Genomic DNA, 12,397 nt, shown 5'->3' with positions numbered 1-12,397 from the left:
GAAGTTGCAATAGCTATGTTTTGTGAACTGAATGTTTGTGTCTCCCCCAAATTCACATGTTGAAATCGTAACCCTCAATGCGATGATATTGGGAGATGGGGCCTTTGGGTGGTTATTAGGTCATGAAGGTAGAGCCCTTATAAATGAAATTAGTGCCCTGATAAAAGAGGCCCCGGAGTGCTCCCTCATTCCTTCCACCCTGTGAAGACACAGTAAGAAGACGGCTGTCTATGAACAAGGAAGAGAGTCTTCGCCAGACATTAAATCTGCCAGGGCCCTGATCTTGGACTTCCTAAGCCTCCAGAACTGTCATAAATAGATGTCTGTGTTTAACCAACCCAGTCTATGGTATTTTTGTCATTCCAGCCTGAGCTGACTAAGACACCAAATGACCAATCTCTGACTGATGGAGTACAAGCAAGTGCTATGTGAGAGTTCCAAGAAATTCTCTTTAAAAAGAGCTGACTCCTACCCTTCTGCTGAATCCTTAGGATGAGAACATGATGACCAGAGTTCCAGAAACCATCTTGGACCACGAGGTAACTTGGAAGGAGAAAGCCACATGCTGACAATAGTGAATGGTAAATAGCTTGAATCCCTGGTGATTATAGAGCAACCACGTTGTCTGTGGAAAGAAAGAAACTTCTATTATGCTTAAGCACTTTATCTCATTCATATGTGTTTGTTTACTTTATCAAATAAAGGCTAAGCTAAATCTAGCGGATACTGGAGGAGTGAACAAGCAGTCATTTATTCTATAGGAGGACTGAGAGTTTTAGGGAGGATGTGTCACTTGAGTTCGACCTGAGAGAATGGGAAAAAAATCTTCTTCTATAAATTCTGAACTCAATTTTTATCATTAGCCTAAAAACGATAGAGATACATGCTAAAATATTTTTTTTAAAATCTATTCCAAAGGAATAGTCAGTAATAAGAGCTATATTTATTGAGGTGCACCTGTTCCAGGCTTCCTATTCAGCTATGGCAATATCTAAAAGTTTGCTTTGAATCCCTCAAATGAAAGCAATAATTTATTTCCCTGTGAAACATGAAATTACCATAAAACGGATTATAATTTTAAAAATACACTTTAAAAATACACATAAGAGCCAATTATTTTTTCAAAACAATTAATTTTAAAAGCAGAAATATATAAATTTTCATGTATATATGAAAATAACCAACTTGATACTATTAAATGTAGAGTGCATTATTTTGGAATCATACTAAGTGTATAACAAGACATGGAAAAGAGCCTTCTGCAGCTAATGCAAAACCAGTAGAAAAGTATATGAAAAATCTTTTCACTCTGTTGACACTTGGTTGTTCGTAAACTGCAGCAATTTTTACAAAGTAAGTTATTGTTTTCCTTGACATATATTCCTAAACCTATGAATATATAGGCTGTCATGCATTCCTGGAAAGAATGCATGTAGGATTTGGAAGAAAGAGGAAGGAGGATATTGAGGAGATTTTGCAAATTATATAATATCGTAGCTAATTTAAATGTGTTCTTGGAAAGAACCCTGAAGTGAATATTTTGATAAGGCAAATAATGTTTCTGCAATTTTTTGAAATTACCTGTCAAAACCTATCAAGAACTGTGAAGAGCCTGAGATTTACCCTACTTGGAAGGTAACCACAGTTTCATCGATGCTGGCGGAAGACCTGAGACTCTTGGGTCAGAGACAAAGGGTTTTATTACTCACGGCAATGCAAGTAGCATGAGCTTCATACTCATATACATTCCTCTTACCCCACAAATCCCGGGGAGGCAACACAGAAAAAGCACAGGAGGATCCTGTACACACAGTGAGCTGGCATCACGGAGCCCAAAACTTTTATGAAGAGCTGCAAGAAAATCTTCCTGACCCTGGTGAAAGAGGAATATATGGTTTTTATTATACTGGACAGTAGACAAATATGCTCTTTGCTGCAGAGATAGACAGTACCTCTATCTTCTGAGGCTCTACAAACATCCTGGAAAAGATAGGCAGTGTTTCTGATTACAAGATGTGCAGAAGTGTGAGAAACTCAGGAAGAATTGTCTCTCAGAGAAGTACGTTCCCATTGGAGCAACACAACAAAGCCTGGTCTCTAGGAGAGGAATCAGGCTGACAAGTATAACGAATGGAAAGGAAGCCAGGAGATCCATATCTGGAGCAAGTTAAGGAGCAAGAGAGAATAGAATAAGACAAGGTTAGTGAGAGAAGCAAGAGATGGATCATATTGGGATTTTTAATCCGTGGAAAGAAAACAGGTATTATGCTGAAGACAAAGGGAAACCATTGAATGTTTTCAAGCAAGGAAGGATCACAGTGTGCAATGTAATTTATATTTTTAAAATATTACAAGTATTGGTAAAAGGGTACAAGTTTAAGTTATTCAAGATGAATAAGTCCTAGAGATCTACTATACAGCACAGTGCCTATACAGTCATGCATTGCTTAACAACAGGGATACATTCTGAGAAATGTGTCATTAGGTGGTTTCATCATTGTGCAAACATCGTAGAATGTACTTACACAAACCTAGATGGTATGACCTACCACACTTCTAGGCTACATGATACAAATCTTATGGGACCACTGTCATTGACCAAAATGTCGTTGTGTGGTATGTGGCTGTAATTAACAAGTCTGTGTAATATACTTAAAAATTTGCTAAGAGAGATCATGTGTTCAGTGTCCTTATCACAAAATAAAAATAATAATAATAAAGAAAGAAGATAGGAGGCATCTTTTGGAGGTGATGGGAAAAAAATGTTACATTGGTTGCTGTGTTGGGAATGCATTCTACAGAAGGATCAAGAAGAGCAAGAGTAGCAGCAGGCAGACCAGTTATGAAAGAAAAAGATGGTCAAGACGAAGACTAGCACAACTGTGAAGGAGCTAGAAAGATAGGAACAAAGTCTGTATCTATTTTGAAGGTGGAAATGATAGAAGTTTGTGATGAAGTGAGAGTTGAAACATTGACTAAGAGGACTAAATCAATAATGATGCCTGTTTTTCTGCTTTGATAAAATATTGTAGATGATGATGACTTTGACTTGAATGAGAAAAACAAGTAGGATCTTGGAGGGGATGGTGGGAATTAAAAGCTCCATTTCAAAAATATTGAGTCAAGAATTCCCATTATGCTTTTAAGGGATTATTAAATGACCAGTTGGATATATAAGATAAATCCGTGGCTAGATTTGGGCAGGAGATATATATTTGGAAGTCGTAGGTAATATGTATGTAAAGACACGGGAATAGATGAAGACACTATACACAGAAAAGAATAGGGAATGGAATCTTGTGGCAACAAGTTCAACGTGATCAGATAGGATAGAATAGGAGGAAGTCAAGACAACAAACAAGAGAAGGGGCCACTAACTAGGTAGATCGATATTCAAGACAGCTTGGTGTCATGGAAATGAAGTAGAGAATACTTCAAAGAGCTGTGTCAAAAGCTTTGGAGAAGTCAGGTAACACAAAGACAGAGAAGTGCCCACTAGATTTAGCAACATCGAGTTTTTTGATGACCTGGACAAGATCGTTGTACTGAAAGCCAAAGCCACATTAAGAGTGGATTTAATTGTTCTCACCAATAGAAAAAAATCCTAATTATATGACAAGGTAGAGGTGTTAGCTAATGCTACAATGGCAATCATATTGCAACAGAAATGTATCCAATCAGTACATTGTCCCCTCAAACTTAAACAATGTTGTTTGTCAATTATATTTCAATAAAAAGTGAGAAATAGGGTAAAGTTTATAAATGAGCTTTCAGTGGTTCAAGGGCATTTCTGCTCAATGCATTACAGAACATTGTTTGTTATAACATAGTCCCTTCTGATTTACCAATAAACTAAGAGATCTTGGAGGACAGGGGCAGTGCCTTTCACCTTGGTATCCAAAGCCTGATGTGAAGTAGGCATTTAATAAAGACTTAAAGTGAACTAAAAAAGAGTGGATTAAGGAGGAAATAACGTGAGTAGATGACAACTGAAGAATGGCAAGATAGACAAGTCCTTTCTAGAGGTATGCTCTAACACACAGCAGAGAAATAATGCTACAGGAGTAGATAGATGAGGTCAAACAATTTGTTTTTACTGGGTGGTAGAGCATATTTTCATGTTATTGGGAAAGATCCATAAAAGATTCTAACACTGTGGCCCAGCGTGGAGGTCAGTCTTTGAAAAGGAAAAGAGGACAAGTGGAGAAATTCACATTCCAAAAGTTCAGAGGCAATTCTTCCACAAACTAAGAAAATAAGTGTAAAATCTGTGCATAGGGGAAATTATATTTGTATTTTGGCAGAAGGAGGAAAAAGTTCTACTCTAATAAAACTTCTATTTTCTCAATGAAGTGTGTTCCTCATATTTTTTCTTATGAATTGTCTTGTTTTCTCAGTGAAAAATAGAGGTCAGGTGTTGAACAAATGGGTAGGAGATGGATAGAGACAGATGAGAGGATTGAGAAAAGAAGAGAAAGATAGGAAAAGTGAGCATAGTAGCAAGAATAATTCTTTTGGAAGGGTATGATTTTATTTGTTCCTGAAGAATGAACATGAATGATTCTAAGAAGTTTGTGACCAGAGAGTCTATAGAGAGTAAAGTTCACAGTGGGGAGTAATTAGGAGAAGAGCTTGATAATACAGGTTGCAATTACTAAGCCATGCTGCAGTATGTCAGGTCTCTGGTTATTTTAATTCTCACAAATCATGAGGAAGGTATGATTTCCCCATTTTACAGTTGAGAAAACCAAGGCTCAGAAACGTGAAGCAGCTTTCCTAAGGTTAGCTACAACCAGGAATGGGAATTTGGATTCAAGATCAAGTCTGACTCGAAAGTTCTTGTTCTTCTCATAGCAGTGGGGAGCCATCAGAGACCTTAATTCAAAGAAGGTATGTGAAGAAACCTCTATTTAAGGAAGACAATTTTTATAAAAGTGTGGATAAATTGGAGGAACAGAGACAAGAGGGAGCAACCAGGTTTGAAAGAGTTTCAGTTGGCTGGGTACTTAATAAAGGATTTAAGAAGAACAATGATGGAGGGATAGAAACTAGAGGTCTAGAGGTATGTTAGGTGGATATTGAAGTGATAGACCCAACATCTACCTAATTATTCCCTCTCTGCCATATCAATTTACTCCTTTCCTGCTATGGATGCCTCTAAAATGGAGAAGTTAGGGGCTGGCCCAGTGGGACAGCAAAGTTCACATGCTCCACTTCAGCAGCCCGGGGTTCACTGGTTTGGATCCCAGGTATGGACCTAGGCATCGCTGCTCAAACCATGCTGTGGCAGGCATCCCACATATAAAGTAGAGGAAGATGGGCATGGATGTTAGCTCAGGGCCAATATTCCTCAGCAAAAAGAGGAGGATTGGTGGCAGATGTTAGCTCAGGGCTAATCTTTCTCAAAAAAAAAAAAAAAAGAAGAAGTTAGTTGCATTTTTTTCTTTCTTCCCTTTTCACCTTCAACTCTGACTTAAGAGTGAGATACTGGAGATGGGGGATGGCAAAGAAGAGAGAACTTACAAAGCACTAAGGCAAGCTCAGTCCCACTGTCTCAGGGAGTTTCAGGAATTAGTTAGCATGAGTAACCTGAAGTGACTTTAAGTATTGGAAGGGCATGTACTGGTGCCCCAGGACACTAGTAAGATGATTCCACTTCAAAACCATCAAGGGCTTTCACATTTTTTACTTTGTGTGTATGTGAGAACCATGGAAAACGGAGGAAAACAGTATTTGAAGACAAGTGATCCAATACTAATTTAAAAACAATTGCCTTATGCGGACATGGCCACAATGTTTGCCAAATGTTTGCAATAAGCAGAAATGTTCTTCTAACAGGTGCAGCTGCTGCAATGAACATCACAGCAGGCACAAGAGGCATTTTATCTACAGTTGGGTCATTGAAACAAAATGCAGAATAATGGAAATATATAACTACACAGATATCTGGAGAAAATCACTTGCCCAAAGGTAATTGATGCTTACTGAGGACAGGGGAACACAAGGCAAGTATATCGTGATTCACCCCATAGTTCTGTTGCCACCTGTATAACTACTCCATAATCAGAATATAAAATGTGAATTTGTCTTTGGGGCTCTGTATAATTTCATGTGTTTTTTCTGTCTTGGGTTTCCTTTTATTCCTCTTTCACACAACAGCTTTCTTTGATTTTTTTTTAATGTGCCATATAGTATACATTTATTTCTCTTTTTCTCCCCCTCCTGGTGTGGGGAAAAAAATCCCTGAACAGATGTTGGGTGAATATTGCCAAACTCATTTTGCTTTTGATGTGCCATGCTCAAAGCTACTTTTTGGAGAACACATTGGAGGAATGCACTCCTTGTTGTGTACTATACATTTAATAGCGGAAGACAGTTGGAAAAGCATTGTAACCCAGTTCCTGAAAATGCCAGTGTCGTTGAGCTTTCAAAGATGAGCAGAAGGAAGAATCCGGCAGAGGGTTCATATGATGAGACACAAAAGTTGCATTTACAAGTCTGCCAACTATTAAGAACAATGTTATATTTTTTTAAAAGGTACATGGTGATGAAATGATCAGAGCAGGAAAGAATTTAACAACTCAAAGATGCAGGTTGATAAGCATTAAAAATTAGAATAAAGTGCGTGAATCTCAAAATAAACAACAAATAATTAGTAACAAAATTTCCCCTAAAACTAGTTGGCAATGAAACTGCATAATTTAGATCCTCATATTCCTAAACACAAACACACAAATACATACACACATACACACACACACTTCCTAGCCAAGCTGATATTTAACACTCAAAGCTATGATAAGAATTCAGTTGAAGACAAGAATTGTATAACTAGCCTATACATTGGTCTATATTCTCTGTAGTGAAAAGTGGGAGATTAAAATGGAGCCATATTGAAATACAGTCTATTCTTAAAAGAACCACTCCCAGCCTGGCTATTTTTAACTGGGGAAATGTTGAAGCAACGAATAGAAAGGTGAGACATAGCGTCAAATTAAGGGTGGCTGCAGGTTTTAGGAGGAAAAGTAGTACACAGGGAGCAGAAAACATTGGAATAAAAGGAGATGATTATGGAATGCAGATCCCTTGAATGTTTTTGAGATAGAACTGATGGTCTTCCAGAAGTGTAGAAATGGTATATATGTGAACTGCATTTGTTTGCTGGGGCTTCCATAGCAAAGTACTACAGACTGGATGGTTTAAACATAGTTTAAACTGTTTCCTCACAGTCATTGAGGCTAGAAGTCCAAGATCAAGGTGCAGGTAAGGTTGGTTTCATTCTGAGATCCCTCTCCTTGGTTTACAGATGGCCATCTTCTCCGTACATCTTCAAATGGTCTTCCTTCTGTGTTTGTGTCCTGATATTCTCTTCTTTTATTTTTTATTTAAAATTCGCCCTGAGCTAACATCTGTTGCCAATCTTCCTCTTTTCTTTTCTTTCTCCCCAAAGCCCCAGCACATCATTGTACATCCTAGTTGTAGGTCATTCTAGTTCTTCTATGTGGGATACCACCACAGCATGGCTTGATGAGCAGTGTGTATGTCTGTGCCCAGAATCCAAACCAGTGAACCCCAGGCCGCCAAACCAGAGTGCATGAGCTTAATCCCTCAGCCACAGGGCCGGCTCTTTTGATATTCCCTTCTTGTAAGAACACCAATCATATTGGGTTAAGGCCCATCCCAAGGACCTTATTTAGCCTAAATTACCTCTTTAAAGAACTTATCTCCAAATACAGTCACATTCGAGGTACTGGGTGTTAGGGATCCATCTATGAATTTTGGGGGGACACAATTCAGCCTATAACACGCACCAAATGAATTGACCTAAATTCAGAACTGAGCGCTGTGCTAGAGATGCACAGAAGTGATCTTTGCTCCTTGTCTTCAAGGAGCTTACAAACAAGTGTGAACTATAGTGCCTATAGATCCCTGTAATAAAGCACTTACAGCATCCTTCACTGAGTGCTAGCACATGAATGTTAAGGGAACACAAATGATTGAACAATCAAGTTGGTGAAATCAAGGAAGACACAAAGAGCATGTGACATTCGAGCTGTGACTTGAAAAATGAGCAGCAATTCACTAGACAGAGAGGGATTATGAGGACCCTGTCAGGGAGGGACTTTAACGGTCTGGCAAAGGCACAGATGTTTCAGAGAAACTTAACCAGGGCATATAACATCCTCAAGGAACCATCGAAGCACAAGTTAATGAATTAGTACCAAAGTCATTAAAATGCTCCAAGAGGTATAATACATTCTAGACAATTAAAGAGAAACTTAAATTATGTATAAAATTCAAATTTAAGTTTGAGCCTGCATGGATTTTTGTACCAAACTGTTGCTCCAACCTTAGAGCCTAAAAACAGTATTCAAAATAGGACATCAGGAATTCCTGATCCCTCAGGAATTAAGAACAGAGATGCATTTGAGTCATAATTAGGATCAAGCTAACACAAGCACCCATGTATGTGGAGGTGGCTTTATGTATACAGTGTACTTACCTATCAGGGACTCTCGTCACATTTAGATATGGCTTAGGAAATTTTGTGACATTTTTGCTCCCATTCATCTTAGAAAAGAAAACTCAAGATTTGACTGCCTCATTAACCAGAAAAATAATTCTCTTTCAGTAAATATGGTGAATATGACCATCTTAGGTGACGTTGCAAATTTTGTAAAGTCTTCAACTAAGGATGTACTCATCTCTTTAAGTTAGTCTATTCCACGTCAGTTTATTTCTCCAGCCAAGATCAATCACGCGGTCCTTGATGCTTTGATGTAGCTTAAATGGAATTCAGAGAAAGCTGAAAAAAATAGGGCTTCACACTGATCTGTGATTTGCATCTGACTCCTGCCTTAACTGTGAGTATTAATTACCACGTTCCAGTTCAATCTCTCAAAAATCACCACATTTATCTGTAGCATACCTTGTGTCAAAACACCTAGAAAAAGAAAAAAGCCTGGTCACTAATTCCAGACACAGAGCTACTTAATTATTTGTCTTGTGTGAGATGTGTGGCTCCTAATTCTGTGCCTATTCTTGTGCCCATTCAACCTATAGATGGTAATAACTAGAATGGTCCTCTCACCAAGACTCAGCGAGGTAACAAATAATAGCTTGAGAATAACTGAAACCCCTATGTCTATGAAGATGCCAGAGCAACAAACCATTAAGGATAATATAGCAGATTCTGATGTTAGTCTCCAGGTTCCCTTAAACAAAGTATTGTGGTTAAGAAAAAAGTTTAGAGGCTGGCTGTCTTCTATATTCCTGCTCTCATGCTGTTTATGTGGGATGCAAACTTCTTCCTTCAGAGCCATTTTCTGAAGTCTTAGATTTTGAAAATGCAATTGTTCACAGTATAGACTTTTGACCATTGGATGTTTATAAGCTGGTTTCTTCAGGATAACTTGCTTCCATTTAATAAACTCAGTTAACTAATACAAGTGATGCTATGACACTGTGGCGATCCTTCTCTCACCCAGCACACTGGGTCTGGGTCTCCTGGATCTGGCAAGGTTAGATAAGCAAAGGACAAGAGAGAGCTGCAGTAATAAAGGACAAAGGGTGACAGTTGCTGAAAATCATCTTTATGATCTCTGTCATTTTCTATATGCCTCATTAAACATGTCACTGGAAGGATTACACCAGGACTTTAGTGTTTAATTGTCTTGCCCAAAGCGAAGGATCTATTCAAGCACTAAAGCTTAGTATATTACATTCAGTAAGCATAGACAGGTTCTTTTGAACTTTGGGTGTAAGTGTTGATGCCTTCTTTAAACAGAGGCATTCCAAATATTTTTTGTGTTAGCAGAGCATCCCACCATCACCTAGGCTAGTCTCTAATTGTTTTGTCCAAACACAGCACATTTTATTTATTTATTTATTTTTGAGGAAGATCAGCCCTGAGCTAACATCTGCCACCAATCTCCCTCTTCTTACTGAGGAAGGCTGGCCCTGAGCTAACATGCGTGTCCATCTTCCTCCACTTTATATGTGGGACGCCTGCCACAGCATGGCTTGACAAATGGTCTGTAGGTCAGCACCCAGGATCCGAACCAGCGAACCCTGGGCTGCTGAAGCAGAACGTGTGAACCTAACCACTGTGCCACTGGGCCAGCCCCCATAATGCATTTTAAAATGCTGGCAACAATGTTAACGGATATTTCAAATATAGTATAAATATTATACACACATATAATGCACACAGATAATTAATACATATTTTAAATAGTGACGATAGTTGTTTCATTGATCAGAAAAAATAATGCTCTCTTGCTAATTAACCAAATTCAAGAAATACATTCGTTTTATTTTTTTAATTCACAAAGTTACTAAAAATAATTAGAGATAAGCACTATTTAACCATTAAGTATTCAAATCAACTATTTGAGAACATGGAATTGAAAATGTAGTAACATCCCAATTACTTATGTAAATGGTCTTCTGATTTGTGCTATTACCCATTTTTAGTGCCCATTATTTTACAATGGCATTCTCACTTAAAAAGTAAAAGAAGAAAATGTGCAGACATGTAAGCTGAGTTGAAGGGATGCTGTGCTGGGAGGGTTTCTAGTTGCTAGGGAAACCAGATCCTTTTTATGCCTGTTTAAATGGCTTTCTCCTTGGTAAACTGAGACTGGCCTTGGACAGTGAAAAATAGAAGTTGAAATTATTGTGTATACAATAGTAGTGTGTACATTAAATGGACAGTTCCAAAATTGTTCTTACAAACTATGAGCATTTACGTTCAGTCAGCACATTGATTAAATTATCTCACTGTTGTTCATAAATAAAGATAATACCATAGGATCCAGCTATCCCACTACTGGGTATTTATCCAAAGAACATAAAATCAACAACACGAAGAGATTTATGCAGCCCTATGTTCATTGTGACATTATTCACAATGGCCAAGATGTGGAAGCAATCCGAGTGCCCATGAACTGATGAATGGATAAATAAGATGTGGTATACATATAAAATGGAATACTACTCAGCCATAAAAAAAACAAAATCATCACATTTGCAACAACGTGGATGGACCTAGAGGGTATTATGTTAAGCAAAATAAGCCAGACAAAGAAAGACAAACATCATATGATTTCGCTCATATGTGGAAATTAAACACATGAATAAGGAGAACAGATTACTGGTTACCAGAGGGGAAGGGGGTTGGGGGTGGGCAACAGGGGTAAAGGGGCACATATGTATGGTGATGGATGAAAGTTAGACTATTGGGGGTGAGCAAGATGCAGTCTATACAGAAACTGGTATATAATAATGTATGGCTGAAATTACACAACGTTATAAACCAATATGACCTCAATAAAGCAATTTTTTTAAAAAAGGTAATATTAGTGGGCATAGTAGATAATACTAACAGGCAAAGAAAACACTACTGGACATAGCTGAAAATATCAAAGCATTATTAGATGTCATTTTTATATCACAAATGGTTAGAATTTATTTTTCAGTTGACAAATGTTTCTGAGTACCTACTGTGTGTGGACACAGATTTAAGTGTGATGTTCATGGTTAGTAGTGCGTTTTGAAGACAGCTTCTCACACCAGCTCCTCACTTTCAAATAAACTACAACATAGAAGAATTCAGGGCCACATAAAGTCATTATGGGCATCACCCACTAAAGCACAGGAGGTATTGTCATCACTATTTTACAGGCAAGAAAGCAGATGCCCAGAGAGATTAAATAACCTAACCAAGGCCCCTTCTACCATTTTCTGTATACTAGATGTTTTTCCAACCACATTGTATGACTTTTAAGAGTTTGAAGAATGACTTACACTGAAAAAGAAAAAAGACAATAAAACTTCACAATAGCATTCATATATTTGATTGAATTATGACTTGTAAATTATGGTTTCTGGCAGTGTCTCATCGGATGTTGGATCACAGATTGAGCTTTCTCTATTCAAGATTAAGTCTAAACTTTATCTGTTGCTTCTTCCCCTCCCATGCATGATTCCCTTCACGTATCCTATCCACTTTGTCTTGCCCATTCTGTTTGATTTGAATACATAACTAATACTTAACATCATTTGTTATATTTTTATTCTTCAGAATTCTATGTATTTAAAAAAAAATTGCAAGCAGAGTTTCACATTACTCGTCTGCTCTTAGGGGTTTCAAGAATTAAATAATTCCCTCCTACTGTTCTCTCCACATTTGCCTTAAAATCCTTCAATCTCAGGGTGATGCATCTTCTGCTTTCTCCATAAGATGCTGTTCTCCAAGCCACAGATGGGCTTCTTTTGAAATTTTTCTTTTTTACTTTTTATTGATATTACGATAGCTTACAACCTTGTGAAATTTCAGTTGTACATTATTATTTGTCAGTCATATTGTAGGTGCACCACTTCACCCTTTGTGCCC

Source organism: Equus quagga, chromosome 9 (genome assembly GCF_021613505.1).
Source record: "Equus quagga isolate Etosha38 chromosome 9, UCLA_HA_Equagga_1.0, whole genome shotgun sequence".
In the NCBI taxonomy this organism is placed as follows: Eukaryota; Metazoa; Chordata; class Mammalia; order Perissodactyla; family Equidae; genus Equus; species Equus quagga.
Note: the sequence above shows the minus strand (reverse complement) of the source record.